The sequence below is a fragment of the Anas platyrhynchos genome, chromosome 1 (assembly GCF_047663525.1).
Source record: "Anas platyrhynchos isolate ZD024472 breed Pekin duck chromosome 1, IASCAAS_PekinDuck_T2T, whole genome shotgun sequence".
NCBI classification, from domain to species: Eukaryota; Metazoa; Chordata; class Aves; order Anseriformes; family Anatidae; genus Anas; species Anas platyrhynchos.
In genome coordinates, this window is record NC_092587.1 from 49,817,951 (window position 1) to 49,833,042 (window position 15,092).

Genomic DNA, 15,092 nt, shown 5'->3' on the forward strand with positions numbered 1-15,092 from the left:
GTGAAGGAAAGTTAAAACAGAATTCATTGATGAACTTTCCTAAATGATTTGTAAGAGTGCAAAATGCCTCAGGTGAGTATCCTACTCAACAGAGCATAAGTAATGTTCTAAATTAAATTGAAAGGGGATAATTTTGGGGCTATTTACTCTCTTATGACACCTCTGTCAGAAGGAATTTGTGAAGCAGGATATGCTTCACCACCCAAAATAGACTGTTACATCCATGTTTTACAAAAATTTGCAAAAATGAATGCCTGTGCTCTATAATTCTGTTTCTTTTATTTTGGATACTTTCATATCTGGGGGATGTTCTTCTCCATTGCTAAACATCATGAAATCCTTACAAGTAAAATATTTGAGAAATGGCAAAATGTCTTTCTGTGCCTTGCCATAATTCAAAGACACATAATTAAGTAAACGCTAAGTAAAAAACATATTTTATAACTTTTTTTTTTTTTCCAACTGGTTGCTGAACAGGTTTAACAGTAGATTAGTGGATACTGGGAAGCCCAGATGTTCCTAGAAGGTCTCTGTACTACAGGATTTATGAAGTAGATCTAAGGTGATTTATTACCTGGTGTGATGTACCTGTGTTTTGGAGCTCTGTAGGGGCATCTTTTTTAGTACGTCTTAACATTTTGGGTATTAGCTCACATAACTATAGACCATAAATGCGAGCAATCTTTACAATATCTTCTTCATCTTGTGTATTTCTAGACCACTTTGGTAGGTAAAAAATTAAATCTCCACAAATCCTTCTGTGTTCTTTTTTTTTTTTTTTTTTTCTCCTCACCTTTGTAGAGATATCTCATAAGAGATAGCATGATAAAGAATAAAAGCACACATGCACACACAAAAAGCAGTTTCTTTTCTATCAAACATCGAATCGTTATAACAGCAATTTGGTTTTGATTCACAGGAAAAATATAGAACCAGTGTTTTAATTTGCAAGCAAAGATGCCCAAAGAAGACTTTTGAAAACAAATGAATTTAGTAGTCCTAATAGCTAAATAAAATTAGTCTTCATCAAATTCGTATTAAAAAATCCAGTCTTTCATTCTTTGTTTCTTCTTTATGTCCTAATTTAACAAAATAAAGGATTAAATAACCGAACTTAGGTTGTAGTGGTATTTTCCTACTTTATGGGTTTTTTTTTGATAATTCTTACTTTGTTGTCTTTATAGGCAAGGTAATGGAGGAAAGTCAGAGGAAACAGTGCCATTTCTATACAAGTGGAGTGTGATAGATTTTACAGTGTTTTTAAAATCCTACTGTCCCAATCAACTTTGCTGAATATCTTCTGAATGTAGATGTACTTTACTAGATTTGTAGCTGTCGTTTTCAGAGGATTTTTGATTATTAATTTGTGTACTTTTCTCATTTCTATCTTTTTTAACTTGTAATTTGGGTTATTAATTGCATCTTCTACTCTGTCTTCTTCACGGAGACTGAAGGTCTTCTTAATTCCCACTGAAATTTGTAGCAACTAGGAGAATTGTTCATCTATAGACAAATAGGAAATTTAGTGTGAAATTTAGTGTGTTAGTTTGCTGGTCTTGTTTTCTGTGTTTTTCCTTCTTATGAACTACTACTAATCCTTCCCTAGTAATTCTTCTTTTTGCTTAAATATAATCTAGGCTAAAAATCATAAATGTTGCTCTGCATATCTGTTTTGCTCCCACAAATGGTAGTTGGGTAAAATCCCATTTGTTTTGACTTAGAAACTTGAAAAATTAGAAATAAAGTGCAAAAGATGGCATAAAATATCCTGTCTTTTCTGGTTCCTTTGGTCCAAATCTGGTATATCTGATAGATTTTGGATACTTCTAAGAACCCCTCATTCTGTAGGATCCTTTACCAGATATATGCTTATTTGCTGCTATGACAGCTCTTCCTAAAGCAAAAATACATATTACTTGGCCATCTGAATACACAGGCCAGAGAACCATCTGGCAGCTGGTGTTTGAAAGAGGTAAATTACATAATCTTGAAGCCACATGAGCATGTGAGAATTTTGGCTGATGACTTTCAATGGTATATACCACTGCACCATTTCTACATAAAGCAGGAGAAAAAGAAGTACAAATATCAAAACACTGGGAAATATATATATATAAGTGGCTAATAGGGTGTGTAGGTGCATGTGTTTTCAGTTATTCTGTTTTTTGGGGGTTGGGTGCTTTACTGTTCACAGTCCAGAGTGACAGTAGTTGTCAATGCCAGTATTTCAAATAAATGACTATAACTCTTCTCTGTTACCACATGGTTAAAAGTATACATGGATTGTATTCTGTTTTCATAAAAAGTGTTCTTCTGTTCAGAGTGCTTTCCAGAAAATATGGGAAATATTGTTTCAGTCAACTTCTCTGCTGAATGCACTCAAGGACCAATTTCTTCCTTTCCAAGACTACATGAAGCAAGAAGCGAAGCAATATGTATGCATCCCACTGTTTCGACTGATAGTATGGGACTGGGCAGAAAGACTTCTGTAAAGGTATGAAACAGACTCCAGCTCAGCTCTTAGAGTATTAAGTATGGAGAGAGGACTTGGTTCCCCCAAGTGCAAAGCCAAAAGGCAAGAGCTGACAGCTTTGGTATTCTGGGTTTAATCTTGGAGCTATTAGAGCTATTTGTTTTTCGAGCTTCAGGTTCTGGTACAATCTCTGGTGGTGGTGGTGAATGTACCTTTCTGATACTGCATATATCTGTAACTGCTGCAGACAGACTGACGCCTGTGATATGGAGAGAAAGAGACCTCCCTCTCACGTGGCTGCTGTTTAGTTTGCTGTCTGAGCTCTACTTGAATTTGAGTGGAGAGAATTTGCACGAGCCCAACTTGCCATAAAACAACTGATCCAGATATTTATTTTATGAATGAAAAATTAGTCTCTGGATTTTCAAGTGGAACTATCCTCATATTTGTGTATATAATAACATGGAAAGAGACTGTTGATCTTTGTTTCATATCGTCAAGTTAAAAAATACAAACACTGACTCCGTGTTTTTAGGGTAGTAATATGTTTGTTAGCACACTATGAGCAATATGCTACAAATATAACCTAGTTAGTAGAACTACATCTGTTAATGGTATTAATTAAAGGTATAAAGTTAATCATAATTTTAAATGCTAGGTCACTTTTCACTGCTGGGAAGAACACTGGCAGTTTTCGCATGGTGGACAGTTCTGAAAAAGTGACAATTATGTGATCGTTCCTGTTTCCCAATATTGAAGACAACTGTAACTGTTCCAAAAATATACTAGGAAAACTACCTTAGGCCATATTTATTGTTCTACATTTAAAAGTCATTACAACAATGGAAGTTTATTATATATCTTAATAGACATGTTTCTGTTATGACAGGTAAGTGATCTTGAAATTTTGTCTCTTGTTAACATTGAAATGGAAGTATATACTGGACAACGTTGTCATGCCTGATATTTCAGAACACGGAACTGACAGCAGTTGTCGGGAAAGACTGAGTGGCAGTCATAGGATGCACACAATACCTGATAGTCCAGTTAAGCTGTATACCTGGACTGGAACTCCAGATCAGCAGTGTACTTAAAATGTGCTGAATTTTAAATCTCTCTGAAATTAATAAGCTTTAAAAAAGACCTTAAACTGAAGGAAATAGTTAATTGCTATATTGAATCATTATCTATGGGGGTGTTACTTCATAGAGCAGAAAAATAGGCTTGGAAGACTGATTCTGTAAGTATTCCTGTAAACTAAAAATGAACATTTCTGGGTGGTGGATAAGGTGGATATCAATTATTTTTATTCCTGTTTTTCTTCTTCCTGTTGACTGTAGTAAATGATAATAAACATTTGAAAAATGTTTAGAAATATAGAGGAAAAATAGAAATCTCCCCATAAAAATCTGAGGGGAAAACAGTGAGAGTGGTGTTATGATCTCTGAAGCAGGAATTTGTAGTCCAGCCTTTTATGTCTGTTTATTTTTAGATAGCAGGAAAAAAAAAATCTTTGAAATTTGAAGGAAATAATTTCCAGTCAATGTCATGGTTTGGCTGCACATGAGAGAACCAGTGTTGCAATCATATTAATGCTTTCTGGTTTTGCTGATTTGACTCAGTAGCTCTTGTTACTGCTTCATGCTACTACCTTATTATTTATTCATGTACGCTACCCAGAACAAACATTTCTTTGTGTGTGTTTAGGTTTTTATTTTGCCAAAGAAATGCTCAACAAATTTTTATCTAAAATAAATCAAGTTTCATGTGTAGGTTTTCAGTCTTTCTGAGGACTAGATTCTTTTTACAAAAATCATTTCCAACTCCAGAACAGATGTATGTGTTTACTAAGATACAAATTGTTTTGCAAATATTTAAGATGACAATCACATGGACACCACTGTTTATATGATATCTCAATATATGTCCCAATTTGGAAATAGAATGATTTCCAAAAAAATTGTGATTTTTTTGTAACCACAGAACATGGCTAATGAAGTGTACAAACAACTTTAAATAACTTCATCATAGTAATTTTTGTTAGATTTTGGGAATGCTACTTGCGTTAATTCATATACAAAAGTAATACATATTAAGTGTAGGAAGATTGCTCTTTTTTTCTTTATTATAAATATTAAAACACATGAAGTTACACAGTTGTTGTTCTGTCTTTGGCCTTAAAGATGATTACTTGATCATTCTTTCATTTTGTTGCAGCTTGCTGTTGCTAGTGATTCATCTTCAAATCATCTCAGTCAGTTCTTAGCTGAAAAGCTAATTTTACTTACGTATAAATACAATTTCATTTTATTCCCATTGACATTTGAACCTTTGTGCATCCATTAAGCCCTGTTCATTGTTCAAACAACCCCCATTGTTCAAACAATCTGATCTGAATATTAATAAAAGAAGTTTTCAGAGTTCATTATCTCTATTTGTACTCTTTTTTTTTTTTTTTTTTTTTTTTTTTTTTTTTTTTTTTTTTTTTGGTGGTGCTTGTTTGTGATATACTTTACATTTCAGAAGTCAAAAAAGTCAGGTTACTGGTATTCCTATGCAAGTACCTAATTTATAGGAAAAAAAAAAAAAAGGTAAACGGATTGATGGGGGATGCACAGATATAAAAGGCAGAAATTAAAATTGTTATGGGGATAAGTAGTTATGTCTTTGATTTTCATTTTATCTGATACTGGCATTTAGTTCTAGTCTATGCAGATAAAGTCTGCATGTATTTGATAGTAATAATCTTCCACTTAATTTATTTGTTCCTTAACCACTGAAGGTTAAATAAGAGACAAGATGCAGCTGGCCAGCCTTGCCAAATGTAACTGAGAATGTTAGGGCAAAATTTTGAGAAGAAAATGCTGTTTATTTTTTCAGACTAGTTGAGGAGAACAAGCTGGGGAAGGAATTAACATAGTAAATGCTTTTAAAGCATCATAAAAATATCTATCTAGAATTAAGCCATTATTTTCTGGTAGATTTTCACTTATCTTCTCAACCCTGCTGAAACCTTTCAAATTCAAACCTTTTTAAAACACATTTTGAGTTTTCAGTGCCATGACTAGGCTGGGCTTTATTTGGTAATTATTTTATAAAGGTCTTGCTTACAAAACAAACAAACAAACAAAAAAAACAACAAAAAAAAACCCTGATGTAAATTAGTTTTCTCAGCCTATGATTCATGTACATTCAAAAACCTGAAATGCATATTGAGGTTTTTGCATTAGATTCAAAGCTAGCACTCTTGAAAATAAATTCTAATCTGTGTGAAATATAAGTGTCCCCTGTGGTTGCACATAACTAATGATGCAATCTTCATTCCTATTTAGTGTAACATTTGGTAATATTGGATTAATACTGAAAGTTATGAAGAAACTTAGGCCAGGACAATTGTCTTGTTATGCATTCTTATTTTGGCATTCAGCCTTACCTAATATACCAGTGTAACAGGGCATGACATGCTGTCAGGGTGATTTGACAAGCCTGGGAAATTTCAAAGACAGTATTTGCGTAAGATTTTTTATTTATTAATACCATTTTAAACAATTGCTTAAATAAGCTTGCTAACCTGTTTGCATAGTTCATTGGAGACAGTCAGCACAGTGCTTCTCAGCATTTATTTCCAGCAACTCAGAGTTGGCATCCTATATGGAACAACTGGAAACAAATAGCACAGGGGCTCTGATTTTCTTTAACTTCCTCAACTCTGTATGATTAATTTGCATAATAAAGCCTTATGGCCTTGATCTTAATTAGATCTTCTGGCTTTTATGAAAATATAAATAGTAATTGCATCTTTTTTTTTTTTAAATTTGAAATTTGCTGGGATATTTGATGGGATATCATTTTGTGTAGGAGAGACCAAGGCTCTATATCAGATGGCATTTACAGGATATGTCTTTAGTGCTGCATTCATGCATTACACTCTCAAGAATGAGGTTATTCATGTTGTGTTTGTGGGTAATTATTTATTTTGCATCTTTAAATATTTGCTTTGTTACTGCTATTATTCTGCCTTTCCAGAAGTGTCTTACTGGCCCCTAATTTTTTCAGATAGTAACAATTCATAAAAAAAAAAAAAAAAAAAAAAAAAAAAAAAAAGACAATAAGACTTGTTTTGTGATCCTGTAGTATTTATAGTAGGATCTCCGTTCTTATAGATTTCTTATGGGATCTAAAAGTTCTTTTAAACTTATGTTCCCAGGAAAGATGTTCATTGTTTTTGATATCTGACTGTAGTGTCTCTGGAAAAACTGTCAGGTAGCATTGAAATACATGACATTATGCGTAAATGGTTGCAATAGGCAGACATAATTAGTTTGATGCCGATTCAGTAGCAGATCTGTGTGGGCATAAGTAGACTTAATAAGCTGTATTTCAGTATGTATGTGTGTCATGTTGTTATACAGTTGTGTCTAACAACTCCCAAGTTGGCTCTTTGGTCTTGGAGGCTGGCGCTAGGTCACAAAGAGCCATGTCTCACATCCATTTAGCTTCAATGACCAAATTCTGGCAAGTAAGAAAGTGCACAGACTTTTATTTAATTAATTAATTTATTATTATTTTTAACATGTATTGTTGCTACAAGCTGAAATGAGTTGGTATCTTTCCAAGACAGTATTGCACTTATAACAGCACTGCTCAGTGGATAGTTTTGTCAGAAGTCCTGCCTTCCTCCACAGATTGAAAAAATTTCCTTAGATAAGTAGGCATCTAGAGCTGTGTATATGTCAGAAGCTCATTATCCAAGACCCTGAGTTATAACTAAAAAATGAATCATCATCTCTAAATGTCTCTAAACTTTGCAGATAGAGTACTGACAGATTGTGTTTAGTGGGCAAGGATTACAACTTTGTATTTTGCTGGTTCTGGATAATTGTGTGCTCCATTTTGATCTCCCTTTAAATTCACTTCATGCAAGCATAACCATGTAAAATGCAATAGAGTGGAACCAATCTGTCCTAGCTAATACCAAATCTCTAGATGTGTATCCATGTTTTTAGGCTTGTTCTAGGATTGCATTAATAGTTACTATCTTTTTGTTTACCAATCTAATATTTGATATAGATTTTTGTAATCTGTTGCTCTTGATTCCATAACAGTCTACAGTAGGAGAGATAAGTACTTGATAATATCAGAAAGCTTCCTATTAACATTAAAAAAAAAAAAAAAAGATATTTAAAAATTCAGAAAATGAGTCATTATCCTGGTGACTTTTGCTCACATGGCAAAACTCTGGCAGTCTGAAGAACACTTTTCCCAGGATTATTTTGTTTTCTTTCAAGTACAATATAGAATCTCAATACAGAATTACTCAGCTTCCTATGTTTCTTAGCAAATTATGGTTAAAAAAAAATCAGCAAGCAACCTAAAATGTTTCTCTTTGTTAGATATTTTCCTGTCTCATTAATATCAAATCTTTCATATCTTTTGTAAATGTATGTCTCTCTTTACTAACACTTGATATCAGCTATTTCTGATATTAAGTGTCCACAGTAAATGGTGATATTCACAGTCATAGTAATTCTTAAATATATTGGACAAATTAGTTTTGATTATGATCATAGTCCTCTGGAATTATTGCAAGTCTGTTTGTTTGTTTGTTGTTTCTCTTTCTTTTTTTTTTTTGTTCTCTTTTCCTTTTTTGTTTTGTTTTGTTTTTCTGTTGGTTTCAGTTGAGTTTGGGTTTAAGCCTCATGCTCTGAACTGCTTATGTAACTTAACCTGTATTGCAAGGATCATGAAAAACTATAAACCTTATTCTTCATTTTTAATTCCCTTTGGGATTTTTTTTGATGTCAGTCTTTTCTAAAACTTCATAGTGATAATGACTGAAAACTGGAAAGGATAACAAAAATTCCTGATCAGTTTACTTTATTTACCAAAAATAAATAAACCAAGAGCCACAGAATCCTATGGTGCTGATATGTATCGTTGAGATTAGTAGTAGTGCAAACTAATTAGGAAATTATTTTTCCTTAAAAATGAGTTTCCTTTCTCCTATTCAATTATTCTGGTTTTATGCTCATAAAAGCATATTACAATATCAAATTTTGGATTTGGCCCTTCTGCTCTAGCTGATATTGTATCTATCATGTCATTACTTTTATTGTAAATTTCATTAATGAGGTCAAGGAAGAGCCTAATATTATTGTTTGAGTGTCTTTTCTTTATGAATTAATTTTGGTAGGAATCAGTTCTAATCATTTTTGCTACTACTTGTGTGCGTATTTTGCAGACTGCATTAATTAAGAAAATTAGCCTATAATTACTGCAGTTACCCATATCCTACCAGGTTTCAAAATTACAGAAATAATTATGATCCTAAGAGAGTCAGGCAACTTTTCAAATGCTGCATTATAGATGCTACACTAAATGCCATGAAAGACTTGACTAAAATATCAATGCATCTCGGCAAAAAAAAATAATGTCTTTCTGCAAAAAGATTTGGGTAAAGACAGAATTATTTCAGTTGAATTTGCAAAAAAGTCTTTAGTTTTGAAGGTCTGTGTGTTCTGCTTTTCTGCTACTGAACTGAATCTTCTGATACCCTCAGAATACTGTTTTTCATAGTAAATGCCCAATATTATCTTAATTTGTGTTTGTTTCTTTATAAACTTTCAATGGTGGATGGAAATATCTATAGAGACATTTGAGTCAGGGAGAAGAGGAGAAAAGGACTTAGAAAATTACGTTTCTCAGAACAGTGATTTCTTCAACAATGGTAAAAATCAAGTGATTTTCATATACTGTATTTTACTATATGTACAATTTTAATATTTCTTTCTCTTTCTTTCAGTATAATGTACATATACATATAAATAAAAGCAGATAACATGATGAAATTATAAAGACTCATGAAGGTCCTCTGTACTTTCTGTTACTGTTCTTGAGCTTAAGGATGCAGTGATGGCTTGCATGATGCAGTCAACTTGTACAGCACCGTTGATTCAGTCTCAGGTTGTGCAGACCAAAGTAGCTGAAGGAATGGGACACATGGAGCAGGGCTGAAATGTGAGGCTGTCTTCTCTCCTATTTTTACTGGAAATAAAGATGTGAGAGAGAGGGAAAAGGAAAGCAGCTACAGAAAACATACTCAACACCAAGGTAGTATGGTGATTCAGGCTGTCAGAGTCGGCCTTTTCTGTGGTCACTAAAGACGTTATATAGGCTAACTCATGTCACATTGTAAAGAAGCCCATAGATTCCTCTACTGCAATGATTTATTTTTTTCTGTGAAACAAAAAGATGATCCTGCAACTTGATTCTTAATTAAACCTTATACCTGAATGTTCAAAAGGGTTGCTAATAGGGCCATGACTTCTTTTCTGTGCTCTCTGTATTTCTTGCATCTTATGGATAGTCTATTAATGTTATTTTTTTCTCCCCATTTCTTCCAATACCAGTTAAGCTTTATCCATTTTCAGAAAGATCTGTTTATTCCAGGCTCTGTTATTTCAGGGGTGGCATAAATCCTCTATCCTTTTCTAACCTTCTTAATCGATGCCTAGCTATACTAAGGAATATCTCTTTTTTTTTTTTTTTTGCTATTACTATGTTATTTTTGTGTTCACATGCTATTTTATATTTGTGCTTCAACTTTACTTGTTTCATTTTCTAAGAGTTTTTAATATATTCTGTTTTCCATCTGTGTCTTGATGAAAGCTGTCACAGACACCCATAAACCCTGTGACAGCCTGGTGTCTCAATGCAATGCCGGGTTAAAAAAAAAAAAAAAAAAAAAAAGTACAGGCTGAAAGTAGTTTTTATCCTATTACCTTATGGCAACATTGTAGGTGAATGGTTCAAAAAGGAAGTGATGGAGGATTTAGTGCCAGTTGCAGGTAAGCAAGGGTCAAGCTTTGCTCTCTAAAAGTAACCTGAACCTTCCTTGTATCTGTCTGTGACAGGGACCTTTCTCATGAATAACTGGGGTCATATCACTCACAGATGAACATGATGATGTGTATCAACTGGTCAGAATTTCCTTTTTGCATGTGACCACCTATTTTTGGAGTATCTGGAGGTGAGGATCAAGTATGTCTACAGATAATCGATGTAAGCAAAAAAGGAAACATGAAGCAGCTGTCTAAAAGGCTAAATAGTGAGAAATGCAAAAAGGGAGAGAGATCTCATCTTCAGAAAATCTGATCCTTAAGTTACTAGATATTGCAAAGAAAAACAAATAATGTAGAATTTGTCCCTTATGCACTTGCATAGGTTTACAGGAAGAATGGCTCTCGTGACTAAGTCATTTTGCATTAGTCTACTTGAGGTGCCCAAATCTTTTCTCCTCTAAGAACCAATGAGATAACACAAAAAACTTTTTTTTTCCTATTTTCACACATCTCCTAGAATTATGACTAACCACCTTTCATTCTGACAATAAAAATTATACATATTTGATATAAGCCTGTTTCTAGACATTATATAGTTATGTATATATCTTTCACTCCGAGAATTTGTCATTTTTATGTTATAATCTTAGCAAGATTGAGGTGGGTTGTATTATAACTTGTACTGATATTTTAGAGGATATGAGAAATTTGGGTTAAACTTCATTATTGGTGAGAACCCAAGGCTTCATATTTGAAATATTCTAGAACTGTTAGAACGCTAGAAAGCATTGCCAGCCACACCATTACTTTTGATTTAACAGAGAGTAGCTGAATCTGTTTCTTATGAGGAACCCCTATGGGTTTGTATTGGGAATATTTGTAGTGAGTCTACCACATTGGTCTTAAACTCTTTTTAAGTGTTTTTTTTTTTTTTTTTTTTTTTCAACCTGGTTTTGAGTCTCATTTAGGTTTAGGCATGAAGGTTATAAATTTTAGACAATTCTAAAATAAAATAAGATAGTATCATTCTGAAGTTACGTATCTATTCCCATCTTTTTTTTTTTATTTTTTTTTTTAGCTTTTCACATTTTTACTGTTTTTGTGATCAATGGCTGTTTGCTTATTTCTTTATCAGTGCCTATTGATGTTTATTTATTTATTTATTTATTTTTCCCAAACATTTGAAAATTTTTAAGTTTGCCCTATAATTTTTTGAGTGGGCATTGCAATGGTTGCACACTCACAGGCTTAGATTCTGGTCAAGAGCTGCTCATGTAAGAGACCTAAAAGGTCTTGGTGACCTCAGAATTCACATTATACAGTGCATAAATATATGCACAGTTACAGTGCATATGCAGTTGAATGCATTGTATTACATAAAATATGCTAAATTTTAAGTATAGAGGTGTTAAAAGAAGTATTTTTAATCACTGAGAATGAAAACAAGTAGGATCTGTAGAGGTTTTACCTTGCTAGACAGCTGAACTCCACCACAACCACTCTCTCACTCCCCCTCCTCAGAAAAGGATGGGAAGAATAAAAGAAAAAAGCAATTCATGGGTTAAGATAAGGATAATTTAATTAAAGAAAAAATAATTATTAAGGTCAAATTATTGATAAGGGAAAATTAAATAATTTAACTAAATGGAAAAGGAAGGCGGGGGGAAAAGAGGGTGGGAGGAGGAAAGCAAAGGCTGTGTGGAAGCACAGAGAGAGAGGAGAGAAGTTATTCTCTTCTACCTGAGCGATGCTTGTACCTGAAGCAGGGCATCAATACACACAGCTGTTGCTGGGGAGGACAGACATTTTCATAATGAGAGCCCTCCCCTCTCCTTCCCCTTATCCACCTTTTATTGCTGAGTGTGAACCACATGACATCCCTTTGGTTGGCTTAGGCCAGCTGCCCTGGTGATGTCCCCTCTCCACTTCTTAACCACGCCTGCCTGCTGGCTCCTGGGGTGTGGGGGGGGAGGGAGTCGTGATGCTGTGCCAGCACTACTCAGCAGTAGACAAACACTGATGTGATACCAGTGCTGTTCTAACTACAAGCGCAGAGCACAACTCTATATGGGCTGCTGCAGGGAAAGTTAACTCCATCCCAGCACAGATCTCTTAAACCTCAGAGATTAAGTACTAAGAAAATTAATCAGTGGGTAAATAAATAAATAACAAAACATGTTTTTACTACTTCTGTTTTTTTGTAGGTAATAACTTGAGTAACCTAGATGTCATCATCAAGTTGGATTAGCAAATACATATTATAGTCTGACAGTTTGGCATTCCTACACTGATGAATATAAACCTCTTGAAGGAGAAGGCCGAATTTGCAAAGGATTCAACCTGTAGTGTACAACATGACATAACATTTTAATATTTCTGATCACCTAAGATGAATTCTAATGAATACATTCTTATAAGCTAGATCATTTAGTGAACATAAATTGTTCCTCTGGTAACTGTTTGTGAAAAAGATTCTTAATAAACGAATCACTAAACCTTTGAAAGCTTCCTCATGCATGCATTTACATGCACTTATAACAAAGCTAGCACAAGTTGTTGGAATATTAACATGAAACCCAGAATCCAAACAAATTAAGGAATATTTTTTGCCTTTCCTTGTTATTTGAGTAAAGCGCTACTTAGATCACCTTTTCAAGGCATGAAAAGACTGTTTGGAACAGACCAGAGGAAAAAAAATGAGGAAGAGTCGTATCTTTCATATGTCTGCTTACTAAAGAATTTTCACTGAGGTGATATTTCTGGAGTTAGATGAGAATAAACTGTAACCTATTCTATGGGGCACTCTCCTAAGAGCTGCAAAGCTGAATGATCATGTGCACTCACTTCATAGCAGGAGTAGGAGCAAAGTTCTTCACAATCTGAAGTAAATGCCCTGTATAACAGGATAAGGAATTAATATTTGTTCAGCTAGAGGAGAATAGATTATTTATGTCAGCTAGAACCACTACAAAAACAGGTTTCTATGAAGCATATTCATTAGGGCACCCTGAATAAATAGATTTGAATCTTTATCTTCAACAAAGTATTTTTCTGAATATATCTCAGAGTATCTGAATCTGACGTAAGTGAGAGAGTGGAGTTTTCTACATCTAAAATTCAAAGCAACAGAAAACAGCCAATAAAATATTAACGTTATTTGAAATTTTCAAGAAACTGTTTTGGGAACAAATCTACTTAGCTTTCTTGTTAGCTCAAAGTAGTTTATGGGTGATGAGAAAAATCTGCAAAAAAGTAAAAAAAAAATAAAATATTAAGCTTATATTAGTTAATTGCTAGATTACTATGGAATAGGCATTTTCCTTTGAACTACAATGTTATGTGAAATTTATATTCTACAATATTAAAGAATTTGCATCAGTCATGACTCAGTTTTTATTATTTACCTTGGAATATGATGATATAAATGCATAGTACTGGCAGCACAGAAAAAAAAAGTCATAAGAACAATCAAGTGGCTTTACTTTTCAAAAAAGAACTCAAAAAATCATTCTTGATTCTTGACCATTCAAAATGAACAAAACCAAGCTTTAATGACTCTTTCAATACAAACTACAAGAGATGATAATTTTTTTTTTTTTTTTAACTTATATGAAGGTAGTTATACATTTGGAAAGGACGGTGCAAGACCTGAATAAAGAGCTCTTTCCTGTGTTCTCTCATCATGATTTTTAGACAGCAGTATACTTCTGTACTGAAGATATTTTCAGTATTTCATATTAATCAAATGATTTGCTTATATGTGTTCTTTCCTGAATCACCTATTGAACTACATTCATTGTCTATCAGAAATTTCCTGACAATATAATTAAGCACAGAGCTATTTAGACATTCCCCTAAATTGTTTCCAAAGAATGAGCACTGATGAAGTTTCTATTGAAAACTCTCAAAATCGACCTTGGAAGCCTTCATATTTTACTTATTATTTCTTTGCACTTGAAAATTAACTCTCACTAAATTCACAATCTGCTCACAGATTTGCAAAGCATTATAAGTCAGTGAAACCATCAACCTTGTTCTGTTTGATAAGGCAGTGCTTCCACATACAGCACAAAATGTCTGTACAACATTGAAATATTTTTTCCCTATTTCTACCTATATTTTTAGAGATAACAGAAATCATGGTGACTGTGTGCTTTGTATTACACCTTCCAGTTTCTTTATTCTCTGCTTTGGATTCCAGTGCAACTGGAAAAACAAATGAATAAACTGATATCTGTTCTGTGCTTCTGTTTGCTCCCATATTATGTGAATAAATTATATAGAATGATCTAAACCAGGCTGTTGAGACAAGGATCAATAGCCCTAGCTGGCTGATAACAGGAATCATTTACTGCTTAAGGTAAGGCAGACCAAAAGTGGGAAACAGAAAAGATACCGAAATTAAGTTCTTGAAAACAAATGTATTAAAATTCTGAGCCAAATGGCTAGGTAGAGAGCTTGGTCAAAAACTAGGCTAGTGTCGTGGTTTAACCCGACCGGCAGCTAAACACCACACAGCCGTTCGCTCACCCTTCCCCCTCCCTCTCTGGGACGGGGGAGAGAAACTGGAAACTGAATCCTGTGAGTTGAGATAAAGACAGTTTAATAAGACAGGAAAATAATAATAACAATAATAATAATAACAATGATGATAATAGTACTACTAATAATAATGTGTACAAACAAGTGATGCACAATGCAATTGCTCACCACCCGCTGACCAATGGCCAGTCTAACCCTGAGCAGTCTGGTCCCCCTCCCCCGCTAGCCACTCGCAT

The 15,092-nt window shown here is 33.8% G+C and overlaps 1 long non-coding RNA gene across 1 annotated transcript in view; it reads left to right on the forward strand.

Annotated features, from left to right (window-relative positions):
- The window catches only part of LOC106018797 (uncharacterized), a 34,341-nt gene extending 19,794 nt beyond the window's left edge, over window positions 1–14,547 (forward strand). Inside the window, exons 4-6 of the long non-coding RNA XR_005262912.2 lie at window positions 2,322–2,494; window positions 10,387–10,502; window positions 12,519–14,547. This is a non-coding gene — a long non-coding RNA (uncharacterized lncRNA). The remainder of the gene's footprint in view (window positions 1–2,321; window positions 2,495–10,386; window positions 10,503–12,518) is intronic.
- The last annotated feature ends 545 nt before the right edge of the window (window positions 14,548–15,092 follow it).